This window comes from Vicugna pacos, chromosome 12 (genome assembly GCF_048564905.1).
Source record: "Vicugna pacos chromosome 12, VicPac4, whole genome shotgun sequence".
Lineage (NCBI taxonomy): Eukaryota > Metazoa > Chordata > Mammalia > Artiodactyla > Camelidae > Vicugna > Vicugna pacos.
In genome coordinates, this window is record NC_132998.1 from 50,569,392 (window position 1) to 50,593,979 (window position 24,588).

General features: G+C 33.7%; 1 long non-coding RNA gene across 3 annotated transcripts in view; it reads right to left on the bottom strand.

Moving 5' to 3' along the window:
• Positions 1–1,485: 1,485 nt before the first annotated feature.
• Positions 1,486–24,588, bottom strand: part of LOC140700247 (uncharacterized) — a 147,013-nt gene continuing 123,910 nt past the window's right edge. For all 3 annotated transcript variants that reach the window (XR_012078611.1, XR_012078612.1, XR_012078613.1), the window contains one exon: positions 1,486–1,707. This is a non-coding gene — a long non-coding RNA (uncharacterized lncRNA). The remainder of the gene's footprint in view (positions 1,708–24,588) is intronic.

A 24,588-nucleotide genomic window follows, 5' to 3' on the forward strand; every position in this document is an offset into this window, starting at 1 on the left:
AAATATGCTATCACAAGTTTGTTGGGGTAATTTTGACCAAGAGATCAAAAGCAAGGGCTAACAAAGCCACAAAATAGCCTCTATACAAAACACATTAAAGAGGCTGTTATAAAGGCATTCCTCATAACAAAGGAAAAAAAAGTCTGTTTGTGGACAAAGTGAATGCTGGGGTCCAAAGAAAATTACCAAATGCCTAAACTAGTCATTGAAGGGTCTGAGAAGAACTATTGGAAGTGGATGATTGAAAAAAAAATAGTAATTTCGTGGTTTTTGATAGCAGTGAATAGCTGATAACTGCAATTCTATGAAGACTTTGTAGAGCCATCCCATACCACAAATACAATCAGGGGCTGCACAGGAAGTGACATGACAAATTTCATCTCAACAATGCAAGCAGGTACTAAGTATAGGGTTTGTTGTTTGTCACAGCAGGGAATGGAGGTAAAGATAGTTCTGCCAAGCTTCAGTCATTATAGTGATGGTCACTTTGTTGAGACTAATCTGAAAGCCATTTTTAAAGGATTCTATTTTTATGCTGTCTATTTCCTGAAACCAAGAACATTTTTGTTGATTCTTTTTTTCTATTTACTCTTTCAACCAGCTTTATTTGACAATCCTGAGTCAAACAATCAAGTAAAATAATAGCATTTTAAGACAATGTGTATGCATATATATATATATATATATATATATACATATATATCACCCATAGGGCTATGAATTTCTAGTTTTATTATACATACATAAAATACAAATATATATGCATAGTATGGAGGTTATATATGTATATTTCTGCATATGTGTGACCTTATGATGCATTAGCTCCCCAGCCAAAAAGAAATTATTCTGCACATAATTTGAGACTGAGAAACTGCAAAGATAAACCATAACTGAATATTTTTTCTATAATTTTAACAGATGCATCAGTCAACAAATGCTAATTGAATGCCTACAACATATGCTGGCCTTTAAAACTAGGATAGAACTAGCACTATCCCAGTTCAAAGAGCAATTCTTTGCAAACTAGTTGCATTGCTGCCATCTTCCATAATATGTTAGTAACAATTAAATCTCTGATATTTGCAACGTTAATGATACTCCTTGGAAGACTGAGATGTATAACTTGTAAAACTATACACAGAGGCCCTGATAGGATGGCCAAATCATCCCTGTTTTCCCAGGATTTTCCCAGTTTTAGCCCTAAAAAGCTCACTACCAGGGAAACTCAATCTCAGAACACCAGGATGGTTGGTTATACCCCTGGAAATAGTGGTTAAAAAACATAGATAAAGCTCCTGTCTTTAAAGAACTTACATTTAAGTTTTGAAAAACAGACTGAAAAAATCTAAATGAGTACATAAAATAATTTCATTCAAGCACAGATAAGTGATTTAGGAAGTGAAAAGGAATGAAATTCAGGATGACTCAAGATTTTGATAGTAGCAATGGAGAGTGTAACCAGCTAAGATTAAGAGAAGAAACAAATGATAATTCAGTATTTTTATTAATAGGTCTCAGAACTTTATATATTAGTCAGTTTGTTTTCTTTTCCGTTTCATGAGAATTCAACTGTAATTAAATGTCTAAACTAGTGCCTCAAGTCAGCCTCAGGAAAGAACTCAAGACAGTCGTGTCTTATTCCCAGGCTTGTCAATAGTTTGCTGCGTGATCTTAAAAAGACAGTTCTTCTGAGCTGAATTTCTTCACCTACAAGGTAAGCAAGATGGGCAATTTAATTTCTGTGGTTCTGTGTAGGTCTAAAATTCTAGAACAGAACCTTTCCAATCAAGACTTAAATAACTCATATTTTGTCTTTAGACATAATAGACATCATGTTACCTATTTCTGTCCAGTTGCTACTCAAATAGTTACGAAGTAGAAAATAATTGACTTTTTGCCTTTTGAACAATGTTATTTATTGTTTCATCCGAAGTTATATGGGCAATAGAAATTTATTGTTGTTTCACATTTTACCCACTGGGAAGGGATAGCAGTTAATAATGGAACTGTTTACAGCAAAATGCATTTGCACAAAAGAGTTTACTTCCTGTGTGAAGCTGATGAGAGACTTTGAGCTAGTTCATTTCCTCCTCATGACTTCTTAAAAAGACTTTGCACTTGCTGGGCAATCATTTAAAAAGCAAAGTGAAGTTTATAGTTTTCTATCCCTTGGGGCTTATACAAAGGAGACAAAGAGCTTCTCAGTGGTAGGGTATTTAAAACCACTTTAGAGTGCAGTCATCATAAGCAATTATCTCCCCAGTGGCTATTCTTCCAGGGTTCTTTTCACTATATAGACATTAAGACCATGTGCCTTAGAATCCAATAATCTGCTTTGGAAACCAGCTCAGTTGTTAGTTATGACACTATGGATGGAATAATTACCTCCTTTTATAAAACAGATACTATTTCCTGTATTACAGAGTTGTTTGGAGCTTAAGGATGATAATATAAAGTACTGAGTACAGTACTTAAAACATACTAACTCCCCAATAAATGATTCCTAGAACCATGATTATTTCAAAACCCAAAACCAGGCCTGCGGGACAGGTTACAATAAAGCAGTGGCTCACCATTTGGCACTACTGAGTAATCTTTTACTGTACCGAAGCCAGTTTAATCTATTATGCCAATATGTTTGTAAATGTGGTAAACTTCATGGTGGGCAATAGGTTAGACCTTGGATTTCAGCAATTTGAGATCATAGCTGTCTCTTCTAAGTGTGGTACAGACACATATAAGCAAGTAACTATTTTAGTTGGCAGTGTGTATCAGCTGACATTAGACCTAAGTGGACACTGGAACCATGGAATATGTGAATATTAGACGTGTTTAACCTAAACAGATGACATGAAATATGAGTTTTATCAGTTTTAGAAAAAAACAAGACTGTCACAGATTATAAGTAGAATCAATTGTTTTTCTCTCATTCTTTTGTTTTAATTATGAAAACAGGGGAATTGTTCACACTTTTCTAGAAAGAATTTTACACAGGAAAAAGCAGTTCATTTGAAACAGAAAATAATCTTCAAATCCAAGCTCAAGATGTGTTGATATTTCTAAGAGCTTTGCCCTATATAAGGTTGAAAATTATTGTTTTATAGACACAAATAAGATTAGCTAATACAAATAAAATGACTCATGAAATGTCTTTAACTTACAGAGTAGAATGCACTCATACTGCTTTAAGTTTTATTTTGGCTTACAGAATGAGTAGAGAAGAAATTAAAGTTTTAAAGACTTAATATCTAATTCTGCTGTATTAAGAGGTTTAGCTCCCTGTGCACAATCCCCATGCTCTAATGGCATCTCCCTGAGTCTTCATACCATCACTGAACTCTACTATTTCAACAATACAAGGATAAGAATGCACTCATATCATATTTCCATTCCAAGAAGCAAGGCATTTTCTGATCACATGAATGCTTTCCTTCCAGGAAATAGATAGAATAGAACATTTCTTTTCTTCCTTTCTTTTTTTTTTGAAAAAGAGATCACTATAGATCTCAGTACAAAATTTATTTGACATGGTAATGAAAGAAAGACTACATAGAAAATGCAAAACAAAATAAACCAAAACAAAAAGCTTTCTTTGGTAAATAATTTAACATTTTTATATTGTTAAAGGTTTTTTTTCTATAATTAATATTAATATTAATATTAATAGACAAGACTATCTTTTTCTTCTTTCTAATCCTTAGAAATTTCTAGTTTTCTGCTCTTCTACTGAAAGCATGTATTTATTAGCATTTTCGTCATTTAAAAAAATGGCATATCACCTCTTGGAAAGTTGTCACTAAAGGAAAATTTTCACCGTGTTTTAAAGAAAATATTAACAGTAGTATTCAGGAAAAGTGAAGTTTTATCCCTTTTGTGCTTATAATATCATCAAGTTTTAAAGAAATCCTATTTCTTCTCACTAAAAGCTCTAAAGACAAAGATCATTTTTGTGCACATATGACTCTGTCTTTGTGATTATTCCTGGAATTTTTTGGTATTCTTTACATATACCTTTCGGATAGCTCATCATACTATTGATATTCTTACTGTATTACAAAGACTACACTTACCATGCATGAAGAACTATTTATGGTGAGGAATACAAAGTAAAAAATATGAGTCAGGATTAAGTTTCCTTTTTCTATTTCATGGATTCTCCTCCTAGTTTAAAAAGTTTTTAACTATTTCTTTGAAGCAATTTTAGATTTACTGTCATGTTGCAGGGAAAGTATAGAGAATCCCCATGTACCTTTCACCTAGCTTTCCCCAATTCCAATAACTTTTATAACCAGAGCAAAATACCTAAACTAAATAATTAATGTCAGTACAGTATTATTAACTAAACCACAACTTTTTCTTGAATTTTAAGTTTTTTAATTGTTAGATTTTTCCCCAAACTCAAAAGCCAGATCACACATTTCATTTAGATTTCATGTTCCCTTAGTATTAATCAATCCAGAATGTTTCTTGATTTTTCATAGTTGTTCATCTCAATACTTCTGTAGAGTGGTGGTCAATTATTTTGTAAGATGTTCTTTAATTTTTGCTTTGTGCATTTTCATAGTATATTTTTCCATCCTTTTACTTCTAAGCTATACATATCTTTATATTTATAATTGATTTATTGTATATTGTATATAGTTGTCTTGCTTTAAAGGACAGAAAATATTTCTTTCAGCTGGTATGTTTAAACCATTCCCATTTTAATATGATTATTAATAACCAGTTAATGGGCATATTTTTACTTCTCCTAGGGTATAAAGTTGAAATAATTCAGTTGAAGTCATTACTGTTGTTTTAAATGATTAATTATATTTTTAAAAAATTCAGAAATGAGAAAAATAACTTATATTTACCTTTAAATTTATAATTTCCTATTGTTTATTCTTTTACTAGATCCAATTTTTCAACTTGGATCATTTTCCTATTCCTTGAAGAATTAATTTAACATTTTTTACAGTACTGATCTATTGTCTCTCACTTACTATTTGCCTGAAAAATTCTTTATTTCATACATTTTAAAAATTTTTTTTCTGAGTGTTGATGGTATTCTATTGATGTCACATTCCCAAGTTTCTCACAAATTGTCTGCTGTCATTATCTTTGTTTCTTTGAAGGAAATATGCCTATTTTTCACTGGCTTTTTACAATTCTTTTTCACTGGTTTTAAGGAATTTAATTATGCTGTGTCTTGTATGATTTTCTTTATTTTTGCATAGAGTTAATCAAGTTTCTTGAATCTGTAGATTGGTAGTTTTTATCAAACTTGGAAAATACTTCTAAATTACTTCTTCAAATATTTTATTCTTTCCCATTCTCTCTCCCCTCTCTAATTTTTGAACTCCTAATATATTTGAGACATTAAATATTTTCTCACAAGTCACAGTGGTTTGCTTTCTTTTTCAATCTTTTACTTTTCTATGACTTTTTTATATAGTTTTTATTGCTACATCTTAAATTTCATTGATTCCCCACCCCCAAGGTCTTTAATCTTACCTAATCTTTCCACTTTTTTTAAAAAAAAAATTCAGGTATAACATTTCTTATTATGAAAAGTTTATTTGATTCTTTTTATAACTTTTGTTCCTCCAATTATCTTAATTTATTGTCTTTAAGTAATCAACACAATTTCAGATAAACAAAAGCTGAAGGGATTTATTACCACTAGATCTGACCTACAAGCAATGATAAAGGGAGCCGTTAAGATGGAAGTGAAAGAACTCTAGATGGTAATCTAAAGCCATATGAAAAAATAAGGTTCTCTGGGAAAGGTAAATACATGCGTGAATAAAAAAGAAAGTATTAGTATATTTTTGATTTGCAACTCCACTTTTTATTGGGCCCGCAACACATGAAGAATCAGTTTTTGATGATGATGACATAAAGGAGGTAAGATGAGGGTGTACAGAAGCAGCTTTTGTATACTTTTGAAATTAAATTAATACCAATTTAAATTAGACTGCTTTAAATTTAGCATGTAAGTGTAACATCAACAGTAACCAGAAAGAAAATATCTAAAAATCATATACACAAAAAAGTAAAAGAGAATCAAAATGATTCATTTAAAAAAAAATCTACTAAACACAAAGAAGGCTGCAATGAAGAAAATAAGAGATAGACAATATATGAGAATTATTTATAAGACCTACAGGAAACAAACACCAAAATGGCAAAAGTAAATCCTTCCTTATTAGTAATTACTCTAAACATATACGGATTAAACTCCCCAGTAAAAAGATACAGATAAGCAGAATGGATAAAAAAGGAAATCACAAGATTTCACAAAATCTTTAACCAAAAGAGAGCTGAGGTGCATGGCTTTTTATTTATCAGACAAAACAGAGTTTAAATCAATAACTAATGAAAGAGACAAAGAAGGACATTATATATTGATAAATGTGTCAAATTATCAAGAAGAGATAAGATTTATAATTACATACACCAAAACCAGAGCTCCGCCTCCCCAAAATATATGAAGGAAACAGCTGAAAGACTGATGGGAGAAACAGACAGCTGAACAGTAACAGCTGGAGACTGCAGTGTACTACTTTCAGAAGTTGGTAGAATATCTGTACAGGAAATCATTATGGAAATTGAGGACTTGAAAAATACTGTCAGCAATCAAAACCTAACAGACATACAGAGAACTCTCCATTCAACAGCAAAATGTATATTCTTATTACGTACACACAGAACGTTCTCCAGGATAAACCATGTATCAGGCCACAAAACAGGTCTCAATGGTTGGAAGCTAAAAGTCAACAGCAGAAGGAAAACTGAAAAAAGAAATATATAGGAATTAAACAACATGTTAAATAACCAAGGTGTCAAAGTAGAAATCACAAAATAGAGATAAACAAAAACTGAAAGAATGCATACCAAAACATGTGGGGTGCAGGAAAAGCAATGCTTGTAAGAAAATGTATAAATATAAATTCGTAAATCAAGAAATAATAAAGATTTCAAATCAACAAACTAATTTTATCAAGAACTAGAGGAAAAGAAAAAACAGAATAAAGTAAGTCCAAAGCTTGAAGAAGGAAGCAAATAATAAAGATTAGAGCAGAAACAAATACTATAGAGAATAGAAAAACAATGGAGAGAACCAGTAAGACCAAAATTATTTTTTAAAAGATCAAGAAAATAGGCAAATACTTAGTTTGACCCATAAAGAAGTAAAGAGAAAAGACACAAATAACTAAAGTCAGAAGTGAGAATGGGAATATTACTACCAACCTACAGATATAAAAAGGACTGTAAGATAATGCTAAGAACGATTCTATGCCAGCAAATTGCCCTAGATAAAACGGATCAATTCCTAGAAGCACACAAAATGCTTAAGGACTCAAAATGAAGTAGGCAATCTCAACAGACCAATAGCAAGAGACTGAATCAGCAATCAGAAATCTCCCAGCAAACTCCAGGACCAGGTGGCTTCACTAACAAATCCTATCAAAGACTTAGAGAAGAATTATCACTATTTTACCTCAAATGCTTTAAAAAAAGTAATAAAAAAGGGAGGAACACTTCATAACTTATTCTTTGAGGCAAACATTATTCTGATACTTTCAAAGCCAGTTAAAAATATCACAAGAATAGAAAACTACAGACCAGTATCCCTTATGAATATTGATTTTAAAACCTTCAGCATAACACTAGGAAACTAAATCCAACGGCATATTATAAGGACCACCATATACCATGACCAAATGAGATTTATCCCCGGAATATAAGGTTGTTTCAATCAATCACTGTAATACATAAAATGGAATGAAGGGAAAAAAACACATGATCATCTCAATTTATGCAGAAAAGTCATTTTTCCAAATCCAACACCCTTTTGTGATTAAAAAAAAAACTCATGAAAGTAGGTCTAAAATGGATCTCTTGCAGCATGATAAGGGGTATTTATTAAAAAAAAAAAAACTACAGTAAACATCATACTCAATGATGAAAGACTGAAAGCTTTCCTCCTGTATTAGTCTGCTATGGTCAACGTAACAGAATACCATAGACTGAGTGGCTTAAACAACAGAAATTTATTTTGTTACATTTCACAAAGCTAGAAGTCCATGGCCAAGCTGCCATCAGGCATAGTTTCTGGTAAGACTTCCCTTCCTGGTGTGTGGACAGCCACCTTGATTGCTGTGTCCTACATGGCCTTTATTTCTAATTCTGAAAAATTATGATGCTTTTAGATAAAATATCCATGAGACCAATAAGAATGAAACATAGCACAAACATAAAAACTAACAGTACACCACATGAATAGAAAATATCAATAATAACAAGAAAAAAAGAAAGTATTACTCAAGTTAATAAATCATAATTACAGATATTTCTTAATAAAAGATATCAAAATAAAAATTATATGTTATCCTGTAGTAAACAACAATTAATCCTTTATACATAAAGCCTGTAAGATGTGAAAAAGGCAATAGTCAGAAGAAAAATTACAGTTTGAAAGGCATTAAAGTAAAAACAAGAAATACAGAAAAGAATATGCTTTCATATAAAGTGAATGGGAAAATAGCTAAACAAACCAAAAGGAAGTAGAAATACAAAAATAACAAAATATGGAAAGTAATAGGAAGACATACTACTATAGTTAAATAACAAAAATAATAGTTTTTTAAAAATTCAAACAAAAACTTTAGAAATTATTTTTTACAGTGGATCAAAGACGGAAATTAACAATATCTAGAAAGAATGATAACTATAGATATAAAAGCATTTAAATTTTATAGAATTGTACATCTTTATACACATTAATTTTAAAAACTAATTAAAAAGAAAGTTTTCTAGGTAAATTTAATTGACAAGAATAACTGAAAAATAAGTAGAAAACTTGAAAAACACTCAAAAAGGATAAAATTATTAAATACCTACCCAAATATACAGTAAGCCTAGATGGTCATAGAGTTTGACCTTAAACAATTTTCAAGGAATAAATCTAAGTATTTACAGAGCTCCAAGCGTAGAAAAAGGTTGGAAAATTACAGATAATGAACATAACCCTGAAACTAGAATGAATAAAGGAAAGAACAACAAAAGAATGCTAGAGACCAATATCACTTCAGAAAATTCATGCAAATATCCTAAATAACACACTGGGAAACATACTTCAAAGTTATTTAAATAGCAGTACACCTTGACCAAGAAGTACTTGCTTAGCTATTCAAAGATGCTTTGATATTATAAATTTTGCCAATGCAATTCACTTCATTATCAGTTTCAAGGTAAAGTGCTCAGAGTCTACTAATGTAGAAATAACTTCCCTTGTATCAACTCTTTCAGCCAATAACTATAATATCTGGATAAAATTTAAATAATGACTGCTTGAAAGCACTGGAAAATCATCAAAAGTAAGCAGACACTGGATGGCAGCCTACACTTGGGATAAGGAGACAACACTGGTGAGTATCAGCTACCAGACTTCAAGATTTTTCCAGAGAGTGAGCCGAGTATTACTGGCTTGAACAACAAGAAGACAGAGATTGGGGTAAAATAGCAACTGAAAAAGAAGAAACATAAATCACAGAGAGAACCATATGTTTTATCCCCACATTTTCTGAAAATCTCTGCCCAGATCCCAAACTGACTCCTAAACTATGTGTGTGGGTAAGACTTCAAGACGCTGAGCTAAGAACCAAAGAAAGAAACAGAAATTCTGCTGTAAACTATGACAGGGGAAGACAAAATTTGGAGTTTGAGTCTGGCCAATTTCACCAGTTTTCTTAAAAAGAGAAATCAACATTTTTCAGAGAAACATAATGGAATTTAGAACTTACACTATGTATATTCATATCTACGATACATTCCAGAATTACTAAGTGTAGGAAGAAGTAAGAAAATGTGACCAAGATTTAAGTAGAAAGGCAATCAGTACAGGCTAATCTCAAGAAGATCCAGATGTTGGAATTAGTAGACAAGCATTTTAAAACAGCTATTGCAACTATGCTCAAAGACATGTGCTGAGATAAATTAGAGTTAAATCGACGGAGCAATATAAATTGTTCATGGATTGGGATATTCAATATTATTATGTCAGTTTTATCCAGATTGATCTATAGGTTCGATGAAATACCAATCAAAATGCTAATAGCCTATTTTTTTGTGGAAAATGACAAGTTGGTTCTAAAATCTGTATGAATTCAAAGGGCCTGGAATATACAAAACATCTCTTAAAAAAAAAAAGCTTGGAGAACATACACTAGCAGATCGCAATGCTTACTATATAAAGCTTCATTATCATAACATGGAAGCCTTGGTGTAAAGAGAGGCAAATTGATCAATGATACAGAATCGAAAGTCCACAAATGGACTCGCACATATATATCTTTAATTAAATTTGACAATGGAGTCATAGCAATACAGCGGGAAGAGGATAGTATTTTTAACAAATGATGCTGGAAAAGTTGGATAACTGCATATAAAAACATGAACTTCTATCCTTAATTAACAACATATACCACAGATAAAAAGCAAAAACAAACTCAAATTAGGATGCAGACTTGTATTGCAAGGAAAAGGATCGTCCCTTAGAGCCTGTGGAAAAGACCATAGTCCTATCAGCACCTTGATTTTAGCCAGAGGCCTGTGTTGGAATTCTGACTTATGGAAATACAATAAACTTGTTGTTTTCAGTCACTAAGGGTTTGGTAATTTTTTTCCGGTAGCAACAAAAACTTACCATAAAACCTCTTTCTTGATGTATATGATCTCTAACATGTCTGTAAGCTTTCTCTCTCTCTTTTTTTTATTCAGTAAGAATCCAGTGAGTGGAAGTAGACAAAATAGTTAAAAAATGCTAAAATCTGATATGTGAATCTCAGTTTTCACAGTCATTATACAGATGTCATTTTCTTTAGGTGAGATGATGGAGTTGCTATCCTCAACAGACCTGCATATCGTTCAGTGCAGACTAAATGGGAAGACCCATCTAACAACCACGATGTACTGATGGAGTACATCTTTTCAGCTCACCAACAGGAAGATGAAATCAGCTTCAGGGAAAACATAATGAGTCCCAGGCTAGAGCCACACATTGGAAATGAGCTGAACTGGACATGGAGCAGAAATAGGGCCAAGAAGGGCACCAAGTCTAGTTCAGGACATGACTGAGTGGGAAAGAGAATGAAGGTCCAAATGCAATAGTATGAAGCTGTAACAGGAGGGAAAGAACTCTTTTGTGATTGTGCAGGAATGCTAGCTCAGCTTTTTCTAGTAGGAAAGAGGCCCAGCCCCTGGCAGTTCTGAGGAGTACACGGAGGCCCAGCAATGACAAGCCATAATTTTTTGCAGCTTCACTCTGCTGACAGCTGAAATGAAAACCTGCTAGTGTTCAGTAACAGGTCATCGTTGCTATGACATTTTCAGATACAAGGAATATTAAAATCCTTTGGCTCAGATAACCATGGTGAAATAGTTTAGGTCTAATTACTTACTGTTTCTGTCTATTAAATATTTACACCCACAGTAGCAGGCATTTTTAGAGATAGAAGAAAACTTAGAGATTGTCGAAAGGTTCCATATACAACACTGCAGCCACTAGCCACACTGGCTACTGAGCACTTGAAATGTGGCCAATCCAAATTGAAATGTGCTCTAGGTATAAAATATTCACTAGCTTTCCTAGCCTTAGTATAAAAAGAAGAGTGTAAAATGCCTCATTTACAACTTTTTTCAAAAATTGATTACATGTGGAAATGTTAACATTAGATTTGTTGAGTTAAATAATATCTATAAACCTGAGGGAGACGCTTTCTTCTTTGTATCTTACTCTTATGTCTTAGGTAATCCTCCTGTTCTAGATGGTGACTTTGAAGGATGAAATACATCGTATCTATGAGAATGTATTAAGTGAAAGTTTCCAAAATTCAAAAGCTGAGACTGAGGCATCCAGAAATTAAGATATTAGGAAAGAGACTTCTATTTCTCAGAATCTATGTATTTTAAGTAATGTTGAGACTTGATTAGCAAAATGTCAGCATTGCTAATTTCCCTATTTAATGTCACGTAACAAATCCAACTATACGTATTTTAAAAATTTCTTCTTATAGTATGTCTTCTCTATTTTCACAATGCGTTCTTTCTTATGGATCTTATTTTTCTACTACATATTCTAAGAATCTACTGACTCATGTCTCTGAATATATTAAAAACTCCTATCAATCTATATTCTGTATAAATCCCAGAGTAAGCTCTCTAAATGATAAATTTATTATGTCATTCTCTGGATTAAAATATTAGGAAATATTTCCTCTACCATGTGGCAATTAAAGCCTCATCTAGCATTTAGAAATAAAATGGAGTTCTAGCTGAATTAGCAGTGCTTCTCAATACTCTAACCTCACACTGAACCGCAGGAAGTTCCCCCTAACATGCCCCCTATTTAGGTCTCATGCCTACTTTTGGCTTGGGTTGCTTGTTTTTTTTCTTTTTTTAATTGAGGTGTATGAGCTGTTTGTATATTTTGGAAATCAGTCCCTTGTCAGTCGCATCGTTTACAAATATTTTTTCTCATTCTGTAGGTTGCTTTTTGCTTTGTTGATGGTATCCTTAGCTACACAAAAGCTTTTAAGTTTAATTAGATCCCACTTGTTAAAAAAATATTGAAAGACGATGGTGTATAACATAATATTAAGACCATATCTTTGTTATTAGTTAGCTAATCAGTCACTTACACGGCCAAAGAACAACCACAAATATCAATTTTAATCATGTCACTGACTTTGTATTAACATCCTTATTAGTATAAAGCTAAGTTTGCTAGTGTAGCATTATGAAAATGTACCAAATTCATATTTATGTAATTTTTAGTAGACATTAAAATAATAAAATTTTTGAAAGTTTGGACTTGAAAATTGTCTCTACAATCCATTTATTTAAGACCTTACATCATTCTGCACTCTGTTTTATGGGTTCTTTGGAGTTGGAATGTCTGGATGCCATGTGTCATGTAGTGATTCTAAATCTCTTCTCTTTTCCTCTATTTGAACTTCTGAAAAACATTGTTCATAGAGCATGTTATGATGTAATTTCGACAAACACAGAAGAGTACACTATAAATATGTTAAAACATATTTTCTTTTGGGCTGTCATCATACTGAAAGATTATAGAATATGCTGCTTTCTGGGGGGCTTTGTAAATATATATAATATAACATGTAAATCTAAGTTACAGGAAACTTGCATTTCAGTGTAATGCCTCAAGAATACTTGAAATAATGGTTAAATGTAAAAAGATATATTAGGACTGTTTTATATGCTACATAAGAAACAAAAAATATCCTTTATTATTTTTGTTATTTGAATAGTTATATTTTCCCTCAGATTTAACAATATTTAGCACTTCAGGATAGTAGAATGTTCCTTTTTGCATAAATGTCCCATGTATTTTACCACGAAGTCTATTCTAAAAGTGACATACAGCAAGATAATGCCTTTACGTTGGTGCTTAAACAGATGATAAGAATGCATTACATAACATGTTAGGAACTAAATATATGCAAAATAATGGAGAAATGAGAAATGGCAGTGTTGCCTTTGTATTTGATCAACATCATCTTGAAGCTGTAGCCTAGTGTTGTGTGAGTTCAAACGATTCCAGGTTGCAATTTCGGTTATGCCACTAAGAAACATTGTGAGTTTAAGAAATTTCCTTAATCAATCAGAGTATCAATTTCTCCAAAAATAAAATGTGATAGTAATACCTACTTAATATGATTATTTTGAAATTAAAATGTTTAATAAGTATATTGTACTTAACCCAGAGTTCTACAGGATCTAGGTATTCACTAAGAGAATGTTTTTGCTATTATTAGAAACAGAATTTGGGTCTGGTCTGCTGGGACAAATTACCATCTAGTTTTTTCTTTGATTATGAGGGATGGGAGATCAAAGTGGAAAGAAGAAACCTACTCTATCACACTTATAAATAGCTTTTATACAAAAGTTTTGTGTAGTTAGTTGTTTAGACCTAGGGAGTAATTTTCCCAAGGAAACAATGTTTTAAATGGTAGTTAGGTCTCTGACAAGCCCACAGAACTCTATTTAGTCCATAATGTAGTTGAAATAATGTGCACTTGCAAGGGAAAATAGTAGGAAAATAATACTGTTACAATAATACCAATTAAACAAAACAGAGAAAAAAAGAATAAAAATTAGTTCTTTTTATTGAATTCTTGGACTGACTAAACACATTTAATTAAAAGATGGAGGAATGACCACTCCAGATTTCTGTAGAAACTCTAAGGGTCACTTTATGGCATTTTTAGAGGCTTTAAAGGAAGATTACACTCCTCATTAAAGCTAATCTGACTTCATTTTGTTTTCTTTTTTTCTTTCCTCTTTTCCACTTCATATACAATAAGGAGATAATAAAGAGGAAGGAGAAAATAAAAATGGAGAAAACATTCCCTTGACATTAGAAGAGAAGAGGAGTTCAGAGTAAGAGAAGAGGTTGTTGATGAAGGGAGTGGAAGTTTATCGAGAAAGGAAAGGGGAGAGAGACAGACTAAACAAAAGAAAGAAAGAGGTACTAAGGAAAAGTGGAAAAGGAAAAGAGACGAGTGGATTTTATTGAAGAGTCATATGCAACGTGAGACACAGAAAAAACAGAATTAGTTCACAGTATATGATTGTAACATGAAGCAGCCTACCACAAGTGTGAAATTTCATTAATATCTTAAAATTTCTGAAATGTTACAATAATTTTGCCATTTACAAGAAAAAATGGTAAACATACTGGGAATCGATTTTTTCTTAGATCCATCAAATAATTGAGGTCATGGGGCAAACTGCCACCCAGAAATCTGGAATATAGAATACTAAGAATCATTGCCCAGAGCAGCTCACCTTGAGGAGAAGCTCTGGAGTCAGATCCTAGTAGGAAAAGTTACATGGCAATTTTCATAAATTCCTGAAGGCAGAGTAAGAAACTCTGGAGGACCCAGTTTTAGGGGGTCCCCTACACTTTCGTGGGTTTACCTATAGGAACCTCACTGGGTTCTCAATTTGATGACCCTAGAAAAATCCTCTTATGTTTCCTGTTTTGGACAGGTAGGGGCAGGATGTAAGCTATTACAACTCTATCCCTGTTAGAAAAGGGAAACTAAACTAAAATATAAATATAAATTATATAGTTGATCCATGGATACAGAAGGCCGATTGTAAAGTTGTATGTAGATTTTTGATTGTGTGGGAGTCAGCACCTCAACTCTCCCATTGTTTAAGGGTCAGCTGTAATTATTTTATTTAATTATATAGTTACATATAATTAAATTTTAAAGGAATATAAAAAATAAATCCCTTTGTTACATAAAAGGGAAACTAATTAACCTGACACAAAAGTAGACAAACAAAAAATCACAATCCATGGCTTTGTTAAAATTAAGAACATCTGCTCTGCAAAAGACACTGTTAGGAGAATAAAAAGACAACCCATAGGCCAAGAGAAAATATTTACAAAACACATATCTGACAAAAAACCTTGTACCTAAAATATTTTTTAAAATCTCCTAAAACTTACCTATTAGAAAACAACAATCCAAATTAAAAACTAGGAAAACCTGGACATCTCAGCAAAGAAGATACACAGATGGCACATAGGCATATGAAGATGATCAACATCATTTTTCATTAGGAAATTGATAATTAAAAAAGATACTGCTATACACCTAGGAAAGTAGCTAAAATGCAAAACACTAAAGATACCAAATGCTAACCAAGATGTGGAACAACAGATATGTCATTCACTACTGGTGAGAATTCAAATTGTCACAGCTGCTTTGGAAGGCAGTTTGGCTATTACTGTAGGGGATTTAAGGGGTTTTGTGACTGCACAAAGAAAAAGATGTGGCCATGAGTAGGGGTAACACACAAGCTTTGTGTATGAGGGGGCTGTCAACCAGAAATGAGTACAGCAAGGGATCTACTGAGGGGAAGGGGGAATGGAGCAGGGGATTTGTGTGTCTAGGTGATACGTCTCCTCAGCACGCAGGCCATCTCTGAGTCAGAGAACTTTGAAGAGCACTAGTGGCTTGGAGTTCTAGGCCAAGGCTCTGTCTCATCAATGGCCAGTGACCACTGGATCAGTTTTCAGAGTGCTGTAAACTGAATTGTGTCCTCCCCTCAAATTTATTTGAAGCTCTAATCCCCAATGTGATGGTGTTTGGAACTGTGACCTTTGGAAGGTATTTAAGATTAGATGAAGCATGAGGGTGGGACTTTCATGATGGGATTATTACCCTTATAAGATGAAATACCAGAGAGATTGCTCTCCCTCTCTCAACCATTTAAGGACACACAGAGAGGATGGCCATCTGCTATGGAAGAGAGACCGCAACAGAAACTGAGTGGTCCACACCTTGACCTTGGACTTTCCATCCCCTAGAATTGAGAAAATAAATTTCTGTTATTTAAGCTACCAAGTCCATGGTATTTTGTCATGGCAGCCAGAGCTAAGACACTTAAGAGTAGGCAAAATAGGCAAGGACTAAATGGCTAAAAATTTGCTTAAGTTGAGTTTAGAGCTAGGACACTTGTGAGATAAGGGGACTCATCCTACAGTGAAGAAGTCAACCACGTAGGAACCAATAAACAGATACCATCATTCATACAACACTTATAAACCTAAACATAGTCTTACCATATGATACAGCAATTATACACCTAGTTGTTTACCTAATTGAGTTGAAGGCTTATGTCCACAAAAAACACCTGCATATGAATGTTTATAGCAGTATTATTCATAATTGCCAAAGACTGTTAGCATCCAAGATGTTCTTCAATATTTAAATAAACTGTTACATACATACAGTGTGATATTACTCAGCAATAAAAGAAATGAACTAAAAACCCATAAAAAGACATGGGAAATGTGAAATGCATATTGCTAACTAAAAAAATCTAATCTGAAAAGGCTACATAGTATATGATTCCAGTTATATGATATTCCAGAAAAGGCAGAACTGAAACTGTAAAGATATTAAATATTTCTGAGTTCATACTGATACAAATAAATCATTGAGAAAAACTAGAAAATAGGTGAGAAGAGACAAATCTCCTGAGGAGATGAATTCAAAATAATTTCTGTAGACATTCTACCCTAAAAGAAGGGGAGCATAACTCCCCACTCCTTAAGGGTAGGTTGGACATAGTAACTTCCAAAGAGTAAAGCATGGAAGAGAGTGGGAAGGAAATACAAATTTATATCAGAGAAACTCAACAAACATAACATCAACCAAGTAATCAAGGTCAACATCTTAAGTCAACAATCCTGCTCAACAGACTGATCAAGGTCAACAGTCATAAATCATGTTGATATTATGATGTGATGAAATGACAATTACCTCTGTGAACTTCCCTTAAACCCATAAACCCAAAGTAATCATTTAAAAAAAAATCTGGCACATTTCAATAGAGGGACATTCTACAACATATGTCTCCTTAAAACTGTCAAGGTCATCAAAAATAAGAGAAGTCTAAGTAACTATAGAAGCCAGAATAGCCTAAGACATAACAACTCAATATTCTTTTTGAATCCTGGACGGGATCCTGGAACAGAAAAAGACACTAAGTAAAAAGTAAGGAAATTTCTTGTAAGAGCCTATCATGAAAAAGTAATATGAGAAAGCATATATGTATATACATAAAACTGAATGAATCACTATGCTGTACACCAGAAACAAACACATTGTAAATCAACTATACTTCGGTAAAAAAAAAAAAAGAGTAAGGAAATTTGAATAAACTGTAGCTGCGAATTGAAAATGGCAATGACAGTGAAGACAAAGAGTCATAAGTACATAGCATTAGTGAGCCACGAAGTTCAAGAAAAGACCACTAGCTTCTCGTGAAGAAGAATGAAAAAAATAGGCAGTGTAGAGACAGTATCCAAAAAGCGAAGGGTGTCATTGTTCTGCTAGTAGTTCAGTTTTATCCCTTGGAAAATATAAAGAAGAGGTTTATGTTTTTGAAAGAAAACATTTACAAGTATAAGAATGGAAGATGGTAGAAAGGCAATAAAGGGAAATCAAGTGGGTCAAAGGAAGTAAAATATGTATTTTATTTTTAAAACCCTCTCACGTTCCTTTCCCTTTCTGAAAGTCCCTATTTCTTTCATTCTTCTGATTAAAATATTTTTGGCCTCTGAAGATTAATCTATTCTGTGTAGCCTCTTCCAGCTATAAACCACTCCCTCCTTTACAGAAAGATACTTTAGCACTGATCTGTACAGTTTGGAACTGGTTGCTTGCTATTTTACTAATATACATTATGCCTTTTCAATTTGGCTGTCACTCACTGAAGACAAGATCATTTCTGTCTTTCCAATATTGTCTGTTACATTTAAAGGATATAACTGGGACAAATATGTAGCTGCTAGCGGATTCTAAACTTAAATCTCCAGTCTGGACTTCTTCCCTAAACTACAGACTCATATATTTAACCACTCACTGGACACCTCCAGTTGATGTTTAGTAGGCTTCTAAAACTTAACACGTAGAGATTGAGTGTTTGACATTCCCTTCCAACTTGATCTCTCAATAGTATCTGCCATTTCACCAAATGGCAACTCTGTTCTTCCAATTCCTCAGGCTTCAAAATTTGCAGCTTTCTTTGACTCTTGCCTTTTCTAATATCCTACATGCAATCCACTGTTGGTTCACAACCTTGGGAGTTCCTCAGGTTGAACCTAAAACCATACACCGAGGGCAAGGAGAAATGGAAGAAAAGTGGCAGACCACTCTCGATTGGTAAATGGCAATTTTAACAAGCAAGGGAATTTATATGTGAAGCTTGTTGTAAATAAGTAGAGCCCTGTACCTCCCAGCCAGAACCTTAAAATTTATATAGAGACATTAACAAGGTTCAGTAATGTACACTGTCCAGATGGTCACAACGACACACTGGTATCTCAAGTTTGTGTCCTTGAAACTGAAGCTCAGGCTATGGGGACAATGGGCAGAACATACTTCCAAGGATAGGGGAGGGATGGAGACATCTCCAATTGCCTTGGTCCATCTCACAGGTCAACCAGCAGCTACATCCTTTTGATGACCTTCTCTAACATCCATTGACAAATTCCATCAACTTTACTATCAACATTTATCCAGAATCTATTGACTCCTCCCTGCCTCTACTACCACCTTCATTGCTATGTCTCCAGTTCAAGCTACATCACTCACTCCTTGCTTCTTGCTTTTTGTAATAGTCTCCTAAGCGGTTCTCCTGCTTCTTGTTTGCATATATTCAGTACATTCTCAATAGCACTTAGAATGACACAGTTAAATATACGGTGAGTTCTGTTACTTTTGTGTTCATTTCAGGGGCTTCTCATCTGAATCAGAATAAAAGTCAAAGTCTGCATGCCTTGCAAAGCTTTACATGAACTGGACCATGTTATCTCTCTGTGCTCATATCTAGCTCTCTTTTCTGCTCACTTTGCTTTAGCCTCTTGGACTCTTGCCTGTTTCTAGATTATACTAGACAGTCCCCCAGAACACATTTTAGCCTTTGCTCTTCCTTCTGGCTAGAATGCTCCTCTCCAGATATATCATGGTTAGCCATTTTACCAGCTTCATTTCTTCACTCAAAAGTCACCCTCTCAGACAATATTTTCTGGCAAATCCTACATAAAGTTGCAATTCTCTTATCTCTCACAATCTTCCTCCACTTAGCTTTGTCATTTTCCAAAATATTTTATATTTATCTATTCATCTTCTTTTTATCACTAGAAGGAAAGCTCTGTAAGGGTTCCAGTGTACTCATTCATTCTAAAAGATTCTCTGGTACATAATCAACATTCAAAAATTATTTGTTGAATGAAAGAATAAATGAATCATTGAGGAAAGTTTGTTGAGTTAATTTAAAACAGAGCAAATTTGATGTCCTGACATATCTTGTCTCAGTTAATGTGACCCATTAAATTATGGTACTAACTTAGTCACCGTGATAAAATACTTTCAGGTTAATTATGTAAATTGAGTATTTGTTTGGAAAGAAACTTTTGTTATTAAAAAAAACCAACTTTCTGCTCAAATTTAAGTAGCTTCAGGTTTCAAAATGATGAGATGTACCTTTTTTGTTGTTGTTTTCTGAACAAGAATAGTTTACTGAAATAGATCACAGCAGGAGGATGGATTAGTGTGGTTAAAAGGAAAAAAGGAGAAGCTACAAGAGAGACATTCACGTATTTCTTTTTATTGTTGACTCCAACATAGCAGAATCATTTTTTCTCATTTCCTTTCCTTTCTAGCTTACCTAATTGCTGAACCCTCTCCATTTACTGATGCTTTCTTGTCAATCTGACAAGCTGACCCCCTGCCTAGAAAACCTCCACTCTTCACAAGGCGTTTTTTTCTTTCCCAACTGCCATCTGATTTTCCTCCTTATCCATACTTTCCCTCTATGAAGTTTCACAATGACTAATACATTTTTTTGTCACGATTCTCTTTATCAGCTGTCCCATACTACACATTACTTCAGTGTAATCTTTGTAAAACATTCATCTAATAAAGCTAATGGGCTCTAGGTAAGGTCTTTCTCTCTTTTATATGTAAAACATTGAATTTGCTTATCTTTAAAGAGCTGGTTCTTGTATTACCTCCTCTCTATGTTTTCCCCTGACACACCTAACCATAACCCTGGACTATTTCCTTACCTGTCTTCCCATCATAGTTCATTAATATCTCAATTCTAACACCTCTCTTACTATATTACAAGTATTTATTTGTTTCTGTCATGCTACACATATAGAGAAATCTTTGAAAGAATAATGTGAGTTGTTTTCACTTTTGCATTATTTTCTATCATTGAGTAACTACTGAAAAAAAAATTTTTACACTAGGTGTTTTCAATTCATAAAAACAATTACAGCTAAGATTAAGTTAGACACAGCATTTTATACAGGTGAAATGTTAAAATACTAATATGAAAAGTTGGAAATTAGGCATATACAGGCATTTTCATATAATGTTATCCTGATCCTTTTCTTCCCTATGTGTAAAAAAGGAAGAAAGAAAGGCAGAAAGGAAGGAAGGAAGAAAGAAAAGAAAGAAAGAAAAGAAAAGAAAGAAAAAAGACATAAAAAGAGAGAGAAAAAAGGGAAAAAGTAAAGAGGGATGAAGGGAAGGACAAGGGAGGGGAAAGCAAGAAGAGCAGAATGAACAGTTATTAAATATGCTAACTACCTGAAAAAAGAACTCTAATGTTTTATATTTGGTCTCTTACCATTGTACTCTAAGCACAACTTGTCCAATCATTTGATTTTGTAGTCTCACAAGACTCTTTCGAGATCTCCACATTGTCTCAAATTTGAACTGTCAAAATTCCATTTTTTTTTAGTTAGTTATAAAATGAAATGATCCTTGTTATTTTAAGCTTTTGTCAGTGAGCTCATTTCCCTGTTCTCAGCATAGAAAAGTTAGAGAGAACGATGGTAGTTTTTCCCTGGGACTCTTTTTCCAAATTCTTTGTTCCGGGACGAGGGGAGCAAAATACAGATTAACATTCTCACTTAGAAAGCAAATACCAAAAAGCAATACCCTGTGCATAATACTGACAGTATTTTTCCCTCAGTCATGCGAAAGCACTGTATGGTGCAAAGGGTACAATAGCAATGAACTTTAGAAAACAACTGGCAATGTGTATCAGAATGACCAAGGTCTTTATTATTATTCCTAGGAGTCTCATGTAGAGCTACCCTATAGATTTATCTGAATGTTTGTCACAAGATATAAATGAAATAACATGTATACACTGATAATACTGCAGCATTTTTGTAATAATGATGTGTTAGAATTAACTCAAATGACCATTAATGGGGGAGGGAAGAGTTAAATTAACTATGATTTTATAGTCACATTGAAATAAAATGTAGCTGTAAGGAAGATAAAAAAAGAACCTATGGAATGGGCAAAAATATTTGCAAATGATATAACCAATAATTATCCAAAATATATAAATAGATCATATAACTCAATATCAAACAAAAAAAAATCAAACAACCTGATTAAAAAATGGGCAGAAGACCGAACATTTTTCCAAAGAAGATGTACAGATGGCTAAAAGGCACATGAACAGAAGCTCAGTATCGATAATCATCAGATAAATGCAAACTAAAACCACAAGGGGATATCACCTCACACCTGTCAAAATGGCTATAATCAAAAAAGACCTCAAATGACAAATGTTGGTGAGGATGTGGAGTAAAGAAAACCCTGTTACCCTGTTGGTGGAAATGGAAATTGGTACAATCACTCTGGAAAACAGCATAAAGGCTCCTGAAAAAACAAATAGAACTACCATATGATCCAGCAATTCTACTACCGGGTACATATCTAAAGAAAATGACAACACTAATTCAAAAAGATACATGCACCCCAGTGTTCACAGCAACATTATTTACAATAGCCAAGACATGGGCCAAACTAAGTGCCCATCAACTGATGAATGGATAAAGAAGATATGGTGTATATATGCAATGGACTATTACTCACCCATAAAAAGAATGAAACGGTGTCATTTGCAACAATGTGGATGGAACTGGAGGGTATTATATTTAGTGTAATAAGTCAGACAGAGAAAGTCGAATACTCTACGTTGTCACTTATAAGTGGAATCTAATTAAAAACAAAATGTATATAACAACACAGAAATGGACTCACAGATATAAAGCGCAAATAATAGTTACCAGTGGGGAAAGGGAGGGAAGGGCAAGATAGTAGTATGGGTGTGAAAGATACAAACTACCAGAAATACAATAAACAGGGATATATTGTACAGCACTGAGAAATGTAGCCATTATTCCATAATAACTTTGAATGGAACATAATATATAAAAATTATATCACTATGTTGTATACATGAAACTAATATAATATTACAAATCAACTATACTTCAATAAAATAAAAACATATATCGTACCTAAATATATTCTGTAGGGATATAAAATAAACTAATATGATTACTTAACTAAACCTCATGTTGAGAGTTAAAAAGAAAATATATGAATACAGCTTATTTGTCACCTTAAACCAAATCAAAACCCTATACCTTAATATACTTCAGACTCGCAGACGTGAATAGGAATTATTTTTCTTTTAAAAGCATACATTATTAAATTTCAGAGCCTAGGTTACAAAATCAAGTAGAGATATTTCATGACTGTCTTGGCATAGGTGGGAATACTAAGCTGTTCTTTTCCCAGAATATTTAGATGGAAGCTAGATGGTTTTTCTTCATTTTGATTTATCCAAATAATGACATCAATCTTCTACATTCAAAGATACACAATCACATTTAAAGATAATCTAATTTTAACCCACATATCTAAGTATTCTATAGTTTTACATCGACTTCAATATGCCTAAACACTTCTTATTCACAACAATAACAACACACCACTGACACCACTTTCTTTGTTTCTCCACCTTGGCTGTGCTCTTCCCAACTTCAGCAGAAAGCCAAACTGCCCAAGGGGAAGCCCTGACCCTCGTCCAGCTGCTAACTGGTGTATGCCTCACAGCCTGAGTGCTAATGCTTTCTCTGAGAAATTGGAAAGGCTCCTGCAAGCTGCTGGTAAGTTTTAATAGAGAGGAGGTAAGTGAACAGATTGTCCTTCAGAACTGGCCAAATTTCAGTTTCCATATTGAAAAACAAACTTCAAGAAGGTTTCTGTTTTTGTTTTATCCCCTTTACTCTTTAATGTTTTGTTCTTTCAACCAAAAGTGTCCTATCCTGGGTTTTGTGGGTCTCAGTTTTATTCTAGTTTAAAGTATACAGCCTTATTAGCACAACTGCCACGTGGCTCTGCATGTAATCCGAGCTGGGTATCCATTTACCACCCACGTGGCATCAGGGGAATACTCACTTGATCGTTTCCGGGGGCAGCGTGGTGGGACCCTCTTAACAGAGTAACACAGTAGGATGGTGTCCAGCGGCCAGTATTCCTCTTTCTCAGTAAAGGACAGGCCAGTCTGTATTCAGGTGATAACGTGATTTAATTTTTCACCAGCTTTTTGATTAAGTTCTCTGGTGTGCAGAAGAAGCAGAGGGAATAATTTCAGCTTCTTTATGCTTGAGCAATGTTGTGAAATGGAGGAAGCACTATACTGAGAGGCAGAACATTTGCATTATGTTTTTTCATCGGTTTCTCCTTGGCTGGTAGTCCTCTCACTCTGGGCCTCAGTTGCCTCCTCAGTAAAGTGGAATAATAATAATATCTACCCGCCTAACGTGGGGCCTGTATTAATTAATATATCAGGTTCGTGGAAAATCTAGGTTTCAGCCACAGTAAAAATAAACAGGCTCATCTGAAGTTTACCAGTTCCCCAAAGAGGCTCTTATGCTAATAATAGGTAGAGCAAAAAAAAAAAAAAAAAAAAAATCTAAGTAAAATGCCCACCACTCAGGGTAGTGGTAGGAAAGTAATTTACTGACTATTCACTCCCTATTTAGTACTGTGAAGGCGCTGAAATGAAATACTGAGCAAAACCAACAATGTGTCTAACCTCCTAGAGGTGACTGAAGAAATAAAGGCTGGTGTGCTAGGTGGAAAGCACAGGGAGGAATGTGGGCTGTTG